Source organism: Meriones unguiculatus, chromosome 1 (genome assembly GCF_030254825.1).
Source record: "Meriones unguiculatus strain TT.TT164.6M chromosome 1, Bangor_MerUng_6.1, whole genome shotgun sequence".
Taxonomy (NCBI): Eukaryota; Metazoa; Chordata; class Mammalia; order Rodentia; family Muridae; genus Meriones; species Meriones unguiculatus.
In genome coordinates this window covers 15185206-15199251 of record NC_083349.1, presented here as the reverse complement: position 1 = coordinate 15199251, position 14046 = coordinate 15185206, and the positions used below count along the sequence as shown (strand labels likewise).

The 14046-nt window shown below is 45.0% G+C and overlaps 1 long non-coding RNA gene across 1 annotated transcript; it reads right to left on the bottom strand.

The window, feature by feature from the left end:
* Positions 1–2582: 2582 nt before the first annotated feature.
* Positions 2583–4551, bottom strand: LOC132655851 (uncharacterized). The gene is made up of 3 exons (XR_009593752.1): positions 4488–4551; positions 4064–4204; positions 2583–2771 (listed from the first exon to the last, which is right to left on the bottom strand). It is a non-coding gene; the product is annotated as an uncharacterized LOC132655851 (long non-coding RNA).
* Between the last annotated feature and the right edge of the window lie 9495 nt (positions 4552–14046).

Below are 14046 nucleotides of genomic sequence, written 5' to 3'. Positions count from 1 at the left end.
TAGATGGATGGATGGATGGATGGATGGATGGATGGGTACCCACAAAACTTAATCTTACTGCTGCCCTCAGGATAAAAGGCTGACTTTAATGGGGAAGCCCATGGTGGCCATCAGAGTTCCTGATGTTCACTTTGTGAATTACAGGCTATGTGCGTAACTGCTTGGTTCAGTAGCTTTCCATGTATGCTACATACAATTTTGTCCGAAAATGACCTATTTTATATAATGCACTGTTTTACGTGACTCTACTTCCCCTCTCACACTCTGGCTTGCCCCTTCCCTCTTTCCTCTGCTCATTTCTTCTTATATGGAATCTCTGATAAAAGTGTGTATGCACTCAGGTCTCTGGGGTTGCTCGTGTTTTCCTGGCTTCCATTAGGATATCTCACTAATGATGTATAACAATGGAGCCCTGTCAGCCTTCCAGGTTGCTCTCCTCCTCCCCTGCTGCTATAACTGATAACAGAAATGTCATGAATGTTAAATGATGCGTTGAAAACATTAAGAAACCATCTGACTGTGGGCCTTTCTCTGGTGTCATTCACTCCAGTCTGACTCTCATTTGGCTAATAGCAGTACTGGGCACTCAGAGTTCTCTTAGTTGACTTTTGATAATGAGTATTGAATGTAGGGCTCTACTTTCCACCCTGGTCTCAGACTTTGCACAGCACTCACCTGTCTCACCAATGAGATCAGGAAGTTAATTCTGGACTTGTCACTTCTAGCTGTCAGCATTTCGGAGCTCCTGGGATCCTGGGAACTCCCTGAATCTCGGAGATTGCAGTGGGTGTATTTTCTCTCTTGGGAAAACAAAGACTATGCACATGCCCAACCTGTGGGAAAAACCAAATCCACTGTTCTCCATACTAATAGCAGGTGTGAAGTTCCAGGAGGGGACAGAATAAGAGGAAAGAAAGGGGATATAAAGAAAATAACAGAGAAAATGAAGAGAGGAGCAGCCCACAGCAGCTGTGGGCAGGAGGGCTGACACAGCTCAGACCAGAGGTAAGGAACCATTCCATATTGTTTCAAATTTCTAAGTACAGGAAGGAGGGCAAGTAAAATAGGACAGGTCTGCATGGGACAGCTCCGCAGAGCCCAGCACACATGACTCTGAGAGCACAGCTATGTCCTACTTGGAGATCTGCAATTCTTACTGCTCATGAAAGTCAAACAGAAGAGAGAAGGTGACCAAGCAACATCCCCTGGCCTCTGCAGAATCTCTATAGCTGCACAGCCTGGCTTCTGACTTCAGATCTGTGAGGGCGTGACAGGGAGTTAGGAATGCCTGTGTCAACTGGGAGGGTGCTCTGTGCACTGCTGATTGCAGTGCACACAGTAGACACACAGTTCTACATGGCTCCGCAAGCGTTGCTAAGATGCATCTTTCCCTGGCTGATCACAGAGACCCCTCAATACTCTGTTTCTTGCCAATTCTTCTAACACTCCCCACCTTCCATTTGTCCTTCTGACAGGAGTCTAGAAGCTAGAGCAGGGTGAGAGGGAAACAAACCGACCAACAGTACACTGGGAAGACTATAGGCAGAGCTTTTCAAAGAATGTTGAGAAAGGAGGAAAAGCAAATGTGTGTGAGAGCAACGAGTGACAGGAGAGAGTTCCGAGCTTCAAGATTTCTTCACACTGCAAGCTGAAGACTCAAAGTATCCTGAAGAGTCTTTTGGAGACTATGCTATCCAGACACAGCATCCCCTACCTTCATACAGAGATGTGCCCAGTGTTGCTGAAGTCATTTTGATGATCTTAATATGAAAAGGCCTGACAGGTAGATCAAGTAAAGCCTTGGAAACCTAGGTCTGGACAAATGGGCCATTAAAATGTACTCATTTCTCTCTACTTGCATCCAACCTACACTCATCATCTTACTGCCTTTGGTCACTGATCACTGATGATGGATGACGTTAAAGAAATTGACTAAGTCACTATCGTCATCAATGTTTCCAATGTTTTTAGAGTCATAATAAAGACCTTGGCCAACAGATATGATGATTATAATTTTGAGTCCTATTTGACACGTAAGACATTTTAGGTTCAGAAGGCCCAGGAAGTGTCCCCAGTCAGCCAATAATTTTAAAAAGCTGGCTCTCCAACCCAAGACTATCTGACCCCAGAGGTCCAAATCCCAGCTAAGAGGCTGCAAACCGTGACAGGCTGAGTGGTGGTGTGAATGAGAAATATCCCCCATAGGTAAATGTCTTCGAACACTTGATTCCCAGCTGGTAGTGCTATTTGGAGAAGTTACAAACCTTTAGAAGATGGAGTTTTGCTGGAGGAAATACGTTACTAGGAGTGGGCTTTGAGGGCTTATGATCTTAACCCAGCTTCCAGCTCTCTTGCTCTTGCCACTTCCCATGTGTGGATGAAAGACTTGATGAGCCTGCTTCCTGTTCCTTCTGTCTTTCACCATGCTTTTCTTACCCTTCGGGACTCTAACCCTCTGCAACTATAAGCCAAAATAAGCTCCCTTCTCTCCTTAAGTTGCTTTTCACTCATGCTATTTTATAACAGCAACAGAAAAGTAACTAATGCCTGGATCAGTCTCTGTGGGCATTATCTTTCTCTTCCAGACCACTAAGGGCCCCTTAGAGTACCACTGGACCTTAGCACTTAGCAAAGACTCAGGCAAACAGATGGTACTAACTCTATGCTGATTAACATAAGACACCGTGAGATGCTTGGGTCTTTTAAAACCATTTGGAATAGCGCTGCCTTCTTTATTGCATCACTCCATCTCACGTTGATCAGTTGTACTCCTGCAGGAAGATAGATATGCTTCATTAGATGTATGTATTAGCCATTGCAATTATAAACACATTATTGCTCAACCTGAAAATTGCAATCATTTATTTTTTATTTAAGCATTTTCTTGATGGAGCTATTGCTTTTGAAAGGTTTGCAAATATGTCTGTTTTGTAATCATTTTAATATATCCATACTTTAAGTATACAAATGTGGTGGCTTTGCTGCTTAGAACATCCTGGCAAGGTCAGTCTTTCTAAGAACCACATAGAGGGGTTTTCTTTTCTTCTTTCTTTCTTTCTTTCTTTCTTTCTTTCTTTCTTTCTTTCTTTCTTCCTTCCTTTATCTATCTATCTATCTATCTATCTATCTATCTATTTATTTATTTATTTATTTATTTATTTATTTTAGTTCTGGGCACTTCTGTCTACTGAAGCACCATGGTTGAGGAGACAGCTGCCTCTTTGCAACCTGCCAGAGGAAAAAAGAAAAGCCCAACACAAGGATGTGGACAGAGGAGAGCTGGTGCCGGTGCTGGTGCTGGTCAGTTTTGTACCCAGAGCCCAATGGCACATCATCGAAAGAAAAAGCCCCAAAACATTCTGAATGGGACATACAAGAGGGCAAACCTGATGCAAATGAAAATAGGAAAGCAAATAGCCCAACACCTGCTAATGCATAGATCCATGCATCAAGGAACTCTCTAAAAAGTCGAAAGTCCAAAAGTTTGATGGCAGCCTTCTGCATCCTTTGCTGCTAAGATGAAGTAAAAACCTTTCCGTAGCTGAAAAATGCCAACAAGTTTCCAGTCACTGAGGAAGCATGTGCAGCCAAAACACTTGGTGAATGAAGGTGAGAATGAGAGAGAAAGAAAGAGGTACGCAAAGTGCACGGGGGAAGGAGGCACTCACTGAAGAGGACAGGGCATCTCTTTTGTGGCTGGAAGGGATGTATATGGTGGTATGGGCTTACACAAGAACCACTGAAACTCTCAGGCTCTTCACACACTACACAGCTTTCCATCAACACAAAAGTCAGAAGTGACAAAATCGGAAGAGCTCTACTTGGGGTCTTGGGAATTGCAATTTAAGTACACAGGGATTTGGACAGCTCTACACCAATGTTTCGAAGAAACACAGATGTGCAGGATGTTCACCAGGAAGGACAAAATCAGCACAGAGGGAATACCAGAGCCATGGCATAGGATGGTGGCTGGCACAGAGGAACCATCCTAGCCTTGAGCTGTACACGTCCTGCCAAACAAGACCAGTCATGAGAACCAACACAAGCGAAGACCACAATTCACCTCAACAGTGGTCACGGCACTGCAGCCATGGCCCAAAGCTCACAGCCAGGTGCCCAGTTCAGGAGTCCAGTTTGCAAATATCTTCCTCACACATGCCTAAGTCCGGTTTTCCAGTGGCCTCACAATTCAGTTCTGCTGGCCCTTTAAGTCAGCAGAAATAAGAATAAGTAAGAAGTAAATGAGAAAGGGTTACTTTCTTATTTCGCACAATCAACAATGAATCCCAAAAGCACCATCTGCCTAACAGGTTCTTGTCCCTTTTCATACCTAGCCCCCTCACACTGTCTCACCTGTGGAAACAGGGACCCAGCAAAGAGAGGCCCTCACAGAATATATCCCACTCTCCTCACTACATGCCACTGGAAATTTATGGAGCAGGGAAAAGAGACTTGAAGTTCAAGCTGGATTGCCCTGGTTTTCTTACCAGTAGAGGGGTGACCAGAAATTCATACAGCCAGCCAAGGTGTCACCAAGAGGCACACATCCAGTCCACAGCACACAGCAGAGAGCAAAGGGTATAAGATATTTCCTTCTCTGTGCCACCCTGAGCTGATAAGCCCGATGTGGGTTGGGATCACTGGTGCCTGCTGAGACTTAATGAGGGCTGAGTAGCCCCATGATAAGAAGGCCAAACACCCAGCACAGTATTCTCCCAGCAGAGCTCAAAGTCAGGGCAAGTGATGTGCAAAGTCAGGTGCCCACCAGAATGGACCTTTGACCTCCCGTGGGTACCACAAAAAGCTATGCTTTGAATTTCCAAGTTGCAAAAGAACAGAGACCACTCTGCTTGTACCGACCTAACTCTGGCTTGTATAAGGGTTTGAGGCAGAATAGATGTTCTAGTTGCCTTCCTGTTCTCACCACAGTAACCTGGGGGAAAGGAAGGGTTTTTTTGACTTATACTTCCAAGTTGTAGTCCATCATCGAAGGAACTCAAAGTGGAAACCATGGGGAAAAGTTGCTTGCTGGGTCACTCACCAGCCCATGGTCAGCCACCTTTCCCAAGCAGTTCAGGCATACCTGCTGAAGGATGGTGCATACCAGAGTGGGCTGGGCCCACCTACAGCAATTAACAATCAAGACAATTCCTCAAAGACAGCCCAGCCTAGGCAATCCCTCAGCTGAGACTCCCTCCTCAGGTGAACCTAGGCTCTGTCAAGTTGGTGGTTAAAGCTAACTAAGACAATAACATGGCCAGGGTGTGGTTTCCCAAGCCAGACTTGACTGTTAGCTGTCACTCATTCCCACCACCAGGCAAGGTTTATACTGAGCACTCCCCCCACCACCCATCTCAGCATCATGCATCGGAGAACACTGACTTCCACAGCTTATGTGCAGGGTGTTCAAAGCACAGCTTCAAAGCCACTGTTATTCCTGATTAGACGCTCAGCACCCAAACCATGCAAGGACCTCATATAGCTGCCACTTCCCCAAGCGCCAGACCAGGCAATCTGTCAAGTGGTGAGAGAATCCATTTGTGAAGGATCAGGGCCCAGGACAGGGTCTTTGAGCTGCCATCTCTCCTCAGAGGTCTTTCTTAGTTTGTCTCTCTCAGAGTCTGCACACGTGAATACATTGTTGCCATGCTTAATCCTCACTGTGAAAGCGAGAGGCTTTAAATTTACCATGGCAATGGGTCTGAGGTTATCCACGGGCGTTTAACTGAGGAGGGGGTTCCTACTCTAAATGTGGTGGGCACCATTTCATAGGCTGGGGCCCAGGACTAAAAAAAAAAAAAAAAAAAAAAAAAAAAAAAAAAAAAAAGGAGAAAGCAAACTGAGCACCGTCATTTATCTTTCTCTCTCTGCTTTATGACTATGGATGCAAGAAGCCAGCTATCTCATGGTCTTCCCTCTATGGCCACCCCTCCATGACAGACAGATGGACTGTGCTGTTAAACTGTGAGCCAAAGGAAACCCATCATTTCTTAAGTTTCTCTTGCCAAGTATTTGATCACAGCAAAGAGAAAAGTGACTGGCACAGATGTGCTGTCCATCCTGTGGCAGGGCTTCACAGCGCACTGGGCACTTCAGGTACGCAGACTACAGCTGGAATGAAGCAAGCTGGGAAACATAAGCACATTTGCAGAAATTCCTTATCCTGATGTCAGCAATCAAATCAGCAGCCGCGACACCCACTTCTCGGTAAAAACCTGCAACCGAAAGGGAAGACGGAGGCTGTTTTGCTCAACTTTGAATCTACTTGGAATTAATGGAGAATAAATGTTCTAAATTCAAACCTTTCAAGGGACAATTTCCATTAAGCCAGAGCTCAGCTTCATTTCTGATCCACTGTTGCAAGGAGTAACAGCTGTTCGGGGCACTGTAACTGCCTTCGAAGCACTGAGGCCATAAACTTTAAAAAGAAAACTCTCAGTCCTGATGGGCACTGCGAGAGTGGTGGGGGAAGGGCACAGTTCATGAGATCCGATCACTCTGCAAGTGCCCCAAATCCTCACAGTCACACAGACACCACTACACAGAGATGTCTGGGCACCAGCCTCACTTCAGATCCCTGGTCAAGTGAGAACGGTGAGGGTGGATAAAGGAGAAGATGTTTGAAGGGGCAAAGATGGGAAAAAGCAGAACACAGGTGCCATCATATCCACTGTAGGGCAGGATGGAGCCAATGTATGACTATGATCCTCTATCAGATAACCTCTCTGGAACTCAGCCTTCCCCTTGGGTTAGCTCCAGTGTCCAGTACAACATTGTGGATTTGGGGACACACCAATAAAAAGCCCATACCCTCATTTGCATGCATTTACAACCTAGCAAGTGAGGCAGAGTGGCTGGATGGTGACCCTGGACAAACTCAAGCACACTGCCTGTGAGTCAATCCTGTGAGCAGCAGCACTGCCTTTGGAAGACCCCAAGCAGGGAGCAAACTAGACCCCAAACAGAAGGCCCTCCAGAAGAGGAGTGAGGTGGACTGAAGGCCTCTATGAGTGAAAGAAGGTAAAAAAAGAAGAGCCTTGGTTAGAAGACCAGAAAAGTAGACCATGCCAGACCAGGTCAAGTCTTGGGGGCTACATAGCTCCTTCAGAGGAGGAACTTTACTAGACTCTAAGGGGTTAGTAACAAGACAGTGGCAATACCCAATCTGCATCACTAGGAGCCCTCTGAAAAAAATCCGAAACCTGCATGGGTAGGAGAAAATGGCCAGAAAATTGGTGACAATAGTCCAGGAAAAGTGAGTTGGTGGTGGAGGTGGATCAAGACCCCAGGACATAGAAGACAGACCAGATTCTGGGTGATGGATTCTTGCACAGCAACACAGCACTGTTTGCTAAAACTGAGTTTCTCAGGGAGAAATGGGCTGGTCTCTTTTGTTTTCATGAGATGATAACTGGAAAAAAAATGGAGCAGGGTAGATGATGACTGAAGACAAGGCATGGTCAGGTTGGCGTGATTGTACAGTAGAGTGTAGCCAAACCTGAGGCTCAGGAAAGAAGCCTGTGTGGCCTCTATCAAATGGACTAATGATTTGGGGATGGTTCAGGGACTATGACATTGTCTTGGTGCCCACAGTGGGTACCAGAAGTAGGAAATGAGAACCTCTGAGGTTCTCATCCATGGTAAATGAATGAGGTCCTCATTCACTCCATTAGGGAGGAATTCACCCAGGGACAAAGGACATCGACCTCTCATCTGCTCCCACCACCATTTCCCCATATACCAGAAGAATCAAACATGACTCAAGATTCTCCTGACAGAGCAGATGTCCTTCCTCCAACACAACAAAGAGTGGATGAAGGGACACTGAAAGGGTCTGTTACACAGGGGAAAAAATGGTGGAATCAAAGTCAATTCAGAGATCATTTTTCTGTGGGGTTTAACAGCATAATGACAATGGTGTCTTTTTAAATTTTTTTTATTTTTTTAATTATTTTTATTATAGTTTATTCACTTCGAATCCCCCCTGTGCCTCCCTCCCTCCTCCCCTCCGAATCCCACCCTCCCTCTTCCCCACCCCTGTCCCTCTCCCAGTCCACTGAAAAGGGGGATCCTCCTCTCTTTACCTCTGACCCTAGTCTATCAGGTCTCATCAGGAGTGGCTGCATTGTCTTCCTCTGTGGCCTGGTAAGGCTACTCTCCCCTCAGAGGGAGGTGATCAAAGAGCAGGCCAATCAGTTCATGTCAGAGACAGTCCCTGTCCCCATTACTATGGAGGCCATTTGGACACTGAACTGCCATAGGCTACCTCTGTGCAGGGGTTCCAGGCCATCTCTATGAGTGGTCCTTGGCTGGAGTATCAGTTTCAGAAAAGACCCTTGTACCCAGAATTTTAGGATCTGTCACTGTCCATGTGGAGCTCCTGTCTTCTCCAGGTCTTACTATCTCCATTTCTTTCATAAGATTCCCTGACTCTGCTCAAAGTTTGGCTATGAATCTCAACATCTGCCTTGATACCCTGCAGGGTAGAGCCTTTCAGAGGCCCTCGGTGGTAGGCTCCTGTCCTGTTCCCTGTTTTCTTCCTCCTCCGATGTCTATCCTCTTTGCCTTTCTGAATGGGGAATGAGCATCTTAGCCAGAGTCCTCCTTCCTGATTAGTCAATGGTGTCTGTAACAGCATCGCTTTGGTCACATGGTAGGACAAGCCAGTTAATATGGGTCAGAAGCCAGTAAAAAAGAGCAATGTATGGAGGGAGAAACCGGAGTCTGACAGGGTACATCTTTGTCTTTCAGCAAGTTAGTTTGGCAGCAGCAAAGCTTCCTGAGGGAAGAGAAAGGCCTGTAAAATGCTCATTCCTGTGTCCTATCAAGGTTGCAAGCACAGAGCCAGAGGACAGGTGGATGGATGAGTGGAGAGATGGATGCATAGATAGACTAAGGGGCCATTTATAGAGTACCAAGCTGGAGAAGGCATAGGGCTGGATACGTCCTCTGAGAACAGGAAAGGGTCAGCAGGTCACACATTGTGGGCCTTAGAACAGGAAGGTATGAGGAATGCATGCAGAGAAAGAGATAAGAGCAAAGGTTTCCATAGGCTCATACCTGGGTGGTGTCTAAGCTACAAGGGTAAAATGAAATCTTTTCATTACAAACTAACAATAGCACATCACAATGGCATGAACCACATACTCAGAAATAGATCTGGGCTTAATACAAATACAAATAGTGTAATTCCTAGTCATCTACATTTACATTCAGGCTGAGCGGGCTGTAGTCATGCTCTCTTCCTAGCTTCAGGTAAGTAGCAGGGAATGTTCAAGGCCAGTGAGCAGAGAGGAAAGAAATGCTGTTCATAGCTTGTTCTAATGAGGATGGATGCACAAGGCCTTGGAGGCAAAGCTAGAGTCTAGCTGTGTCTGCTTCCATGGGTAACACCCACCTTTCTCCCCAGGAAAAGGCTAAAAAAAGACAGACATGTACAGAAAGGCTAAAAGGTAAGACAGTGAAGAAGCTGATGATCCCGGCACCATTGCCCACCCCAGCAAACGAGTGAAGTGACCATGGAACACTGACGGTCTCCCGAGGTCAGCTGGCTCACAGTATTGCAGGAGAACAGCAGGCTTCAATTCGAGGGTGGGAGGATGTTCTAGAAGCAAAGACTTGCTGCAGGCCTCATGCTGGTGTTTGTCCCTTTAGGATGAGGCTTCAAACACCTTTTTTTTTTCCTTAAGATTTTTAAATGTTTTCAAGTGAATAATTCAATTCATGTGAACTAGCCTTTAATTATCAGTCTCCACACATCCTTGTTGCATCATCAATCATCTTAGACACACCTTCTGACAAGCCTCCCAAAGTCACAACAAGAAGCCATGCCTTCAGGAGCTTGTTTACTGTGTCTGAGATGATGCATCAACAGTCTCTCAGCCACCAGAGTGAAAGGAAATCCTTTCATTACAAACTGACAGAAGTGGAAGATAAAACATTGTCATAGCAGCATGAACCACATGCTCAGAAATAGACCTGGGCTTAATACAAATTACATAATTCTTAGTCATCTACTGTGACTCTCAAAGAATGCCTTAGGCTAAAATGCACTATAATGTTTGGTAAACTTCAGGACTAGTATCCTGTCCCTAGCATATCACAAAATACAATTTGATAGCCCAAAGAAGCAAGACTTGGAAGTAACCATCAAATACTGTATTACTCCTGGTGCTGGCATGAAACAGGATGAGTCTTCCAGCCTCTGAAATGAAATGGCCAGAGCATTGAGGACATACCATGTGCTCAGATTGCTGCAGGGGACCTAGTAGATTTTAATTCACATAATCACTGTATGAGTCAAGGTTCTCTAGAGGATCAGAACTCATAGAATGAATGAATGAATATATATATATATATTTATATACATACATATATTTTTTTTGAATGGCATGCAGACTGTGGTCCAGCTAGTTCAAAAATGGCTGTCCACCAATATAAGGTCCAAGAATTCAGTAGGTGTTCAGCCCATGAGGCTAGATGTCTCAGCTGGTTTTCAGTATATGCTGGAATCCCAAAGAAGTAGGCTCCAATGCCAGTTAAAGAACAGACTTGCTAGAGAGAGCAAGAGCAGGCAAAAAGAGAGCAAACTGTCATCTTTCATGTCTTTTATGTAGGCTACCAGCAGAAGATGTGGTCCAGATTAAAAGTGTATCTTTTCTCCTCAAAGATCCAGATTTGAACTGTCTTCGCACTTCAAATGATTTAATTAAGAAAAAAAAAACCCTAACAGGTGTGCCCAATCATTTGGGTTTTAGTTAATTCCAGATGTAGTAAAGTTGACAGCCAAGAATAGCCATCACAGGCACCACAAGAGTTTATACACATTGTCAGCTCAGTGGGTTTTGAATCACCTAGGAGACACACCTCCACCAGAGCATTCCAACCAGGCTTAAGTGAGCAAGGAAGACCCACTCTGAATGTGGATGGCCCCATTCCGTGGGCATGGGTCCTAGACTGAACAAACAAACAAACAAACACACAAAGGCCTTAGGAGCAGCGGTATTTGGCTTTTGTTACCTCACAGTTCTGCCACCAGAGCTAGGGCCACTCTTACCCCACACCTTCTCCACCACAATGGTCAGCACTTTCTTGCTTCATACTTTCTCCACTCCGATGCTCAGTAGCCTCTTGTTCCATGCCTTCTGATGGGTGGTACTGTCCGGCTCCACCCCTTCTCTGCCACAATGGACAGTACTTTCAAACTCTGAGGAAAACCAGTTCTGCCTCCCTTGAGTTCTTTCCCTCAGGTATTTCACCACAGCAATGAGAGAGCATCTAATAGAGACACCAACAGGAAGACACTGTGGGATTTTTCATGACCCCAGATATTCATTTATTCTTCTGTTTTCTAGAAGGAACATGTGGCTGACTGTGCCCCTTTGCTTAGCTGAGCTCAAAACATTTAATTAGCCTTTTCTCTCTTCCCACCTGATGTTCTTACAAGAACAAACATAATTCAATCCAATCAAAACTCGGAAACTAAATACTTTCATTAAGCCAAGATCACTGGCCTTTTTTTCTCTGATTTCACATACATTCCCCTAAAAAAAAAACAAAACAAAACAACATAAAACAAATACAGACTTTTGCCTAAATTATTTTCAGATTTTGAAAGAAAAAATCATTTGTTTTTTTTTAATATGATGCTAGTGTCACAAACAAGGTGTTGTGTTCTTAAGCTGAGTTCTTAATTTCATAGTAATAATCCATCACTAAGCAGAAGGCTGGAGGGCTGTTCCCTCCACTGAGGAAGAAGGCAGCAGCATCCCTAAGCAGAGACACTGCATCTGCCTGACAGAAGCATTGCCTGGACCACAGCACATGGAGCAGGTGATGTGGAAAAAAAAATATCTAGAGGAAATCACAGTGTTTCTTAGAATTGAGGAAGAATGGGCTGAGGCAGGAGAACACTGATAGAGCTGAGAGGGGCCATGTTTATCAGTTTACTGCATCTTCCAAAGGAAGGTCGGTCTTTCTTTCTTTTTTTTTTTTTCTTTAATGTTAGCCACCAAAACCTGCTACTATAGTGTCTCACACTCCTTAACCCACAGGGTGGAAGCAGAAACCAAGGCTTTCAAACTATGTAAGAAACATTCTTCATGCATTCTCCTTCAAACTAAGCAGCATTACAGAATCAGCACATGTCTAAAATGTAAATGGATTGAACAAGCAGAAATTAACAGTTAGGGAGGGAGGGTGAGTTTTTCCAGCTCTGTTAGTGATAGCTAGTGGGGTGAAGCCTCTGGGGGAAGGCAGATAGCGTTCATTCACCCAAGCAGGATTCCTGAGGAATGTCTCTGCTCTGTTTAAGCATCCCAGGAGAACAGGGAGTTCAACTACTGTATCTACAGGGAACCCAGTATGAGTAAAGGTGTGGGGAGTAAGTCTAGGGGCAAAGGCTTTAAAATGTGTAATTTAGACTTGACAAGAGAAAGGTCATGGTTTCTAACTGCAGGCGATAATAGAGCTTTGAAAGTAGACAAACTCCAGGGACTATCGTAACATCAGCCCTGTTTCCCAGCACAGTATGGGCAAGGAACACTTGAAAAAAGGATGGATGGGTGAATGGATGGTAGATTAATGGTCCACTTCAGCATCCACTATTCTATAGATAGCATTCATCAGATGCCCCTCAGTCAGGTCCATTTCTAACAACTTCTGTGGACTAAGTTCACCGGTTATCAACTTCTGTGGACTAAGTTCACCGGTTATCAACTTCAAAGCCACTCTCCTGGCTAGGGGCCACTTCTGTGCCCCTGAAGCAAATATATAGTTTCACTCTCTGCTCTCTGGTAGTACTTAACCTCAGTCACGGGTTCCACAGAAGGTCATAGTCCACACATTCACAGTCCAGTGCCAAACCCTAATAGCCTCCAGGAACTCACAATGGACTTCAAAGCCAACCCATTTTCCCATTACAGATTTAATTGAGAAGAGCTTGCTAATAATAGAGGTAAAACTGGAGCTGCAGAAAGTCTCAGAGGATCCCCAGGATGCGTTAGTTGGGAGAACCCATTTTAGTTCAACAAGAGGAGCTGAACTCCTAGGAGGCTCCGTGCTGCTAATGAAGTAGAATTAGCTCTTTTCAGGTCTGTTTGTAAACAAGTCCCCACTAGAGAGTCCTCCTCTCCATTTGTTTTCTGTGGAGTATTCTGAAGTAGGAGTTGCCATCTCCTGGCCACTTGATCACTGACTATATCAGGTGACAGAACTCCTTGGAGAGACACTGTCCTTTCAAGAGCTTTTTTACATTAAAAAAAAAAAAAACGAACAAAAAAAGATTGGTGAAACACCTTTCCCTATACCTTCATTCATAAAAGCAGATGTGGAGACATTTGGTGAACAAAGGCTCCTTTTCACTAGACCTGAATCCTCTCTGGTGTGTCACAGAAGCACAGAGCTGGAGGAAGTGGACAGGAACAGCTCAGTGCTCCACCATCTGCTCAGTGGCCATTCAGGCCCACTCTGGAAATGCCTGGCAAAATGGCTGCCAAGGTCCAGCATGATGCCCCTGTGCTTCTGGTTCAAGAGCAGAGCCTGTAGTGACCACAAAGGCCACCTGAGAGCAGCAGCTGTGCCACAGGGAGCTGGCTCAGGTATAACTTGATTTGGTGAGGGGTGCTCCTAGAGGTGTCCCAGCTGAGCCTCAGAATGTTCTCTTTTTCCCTGCAGAAATTTTGTATTAAATGTATTTGAAAAGAAGAAGGAAGGTTTTATGCCAGAAGAGGGAAGCTTGCCTGTCCTGCATGAAAACCTCTGGACTTTCCCCATGACTCTGTCTTCTTCATTTATCAGCTCACTTTGTGATAAACAATGAATTACAGGCAACAGTCTCAAAAATCTTTACTGCCTTTAAAAATTTCTCCACAACTATGCTGCTCAGAGGCTCTGTGTCTCCATCAGGTGACAGAGGTGAATACCCCTGACCCCAGCAGTCCACTGAGCTGCCGGCCACCTAGATTTCCTCTTATTTCAGAAGTTCAAACAGAGCCTTGATTTATAACTTGGACCATCTCAAGTTATTTTCCAAAAGAAATCAGTATG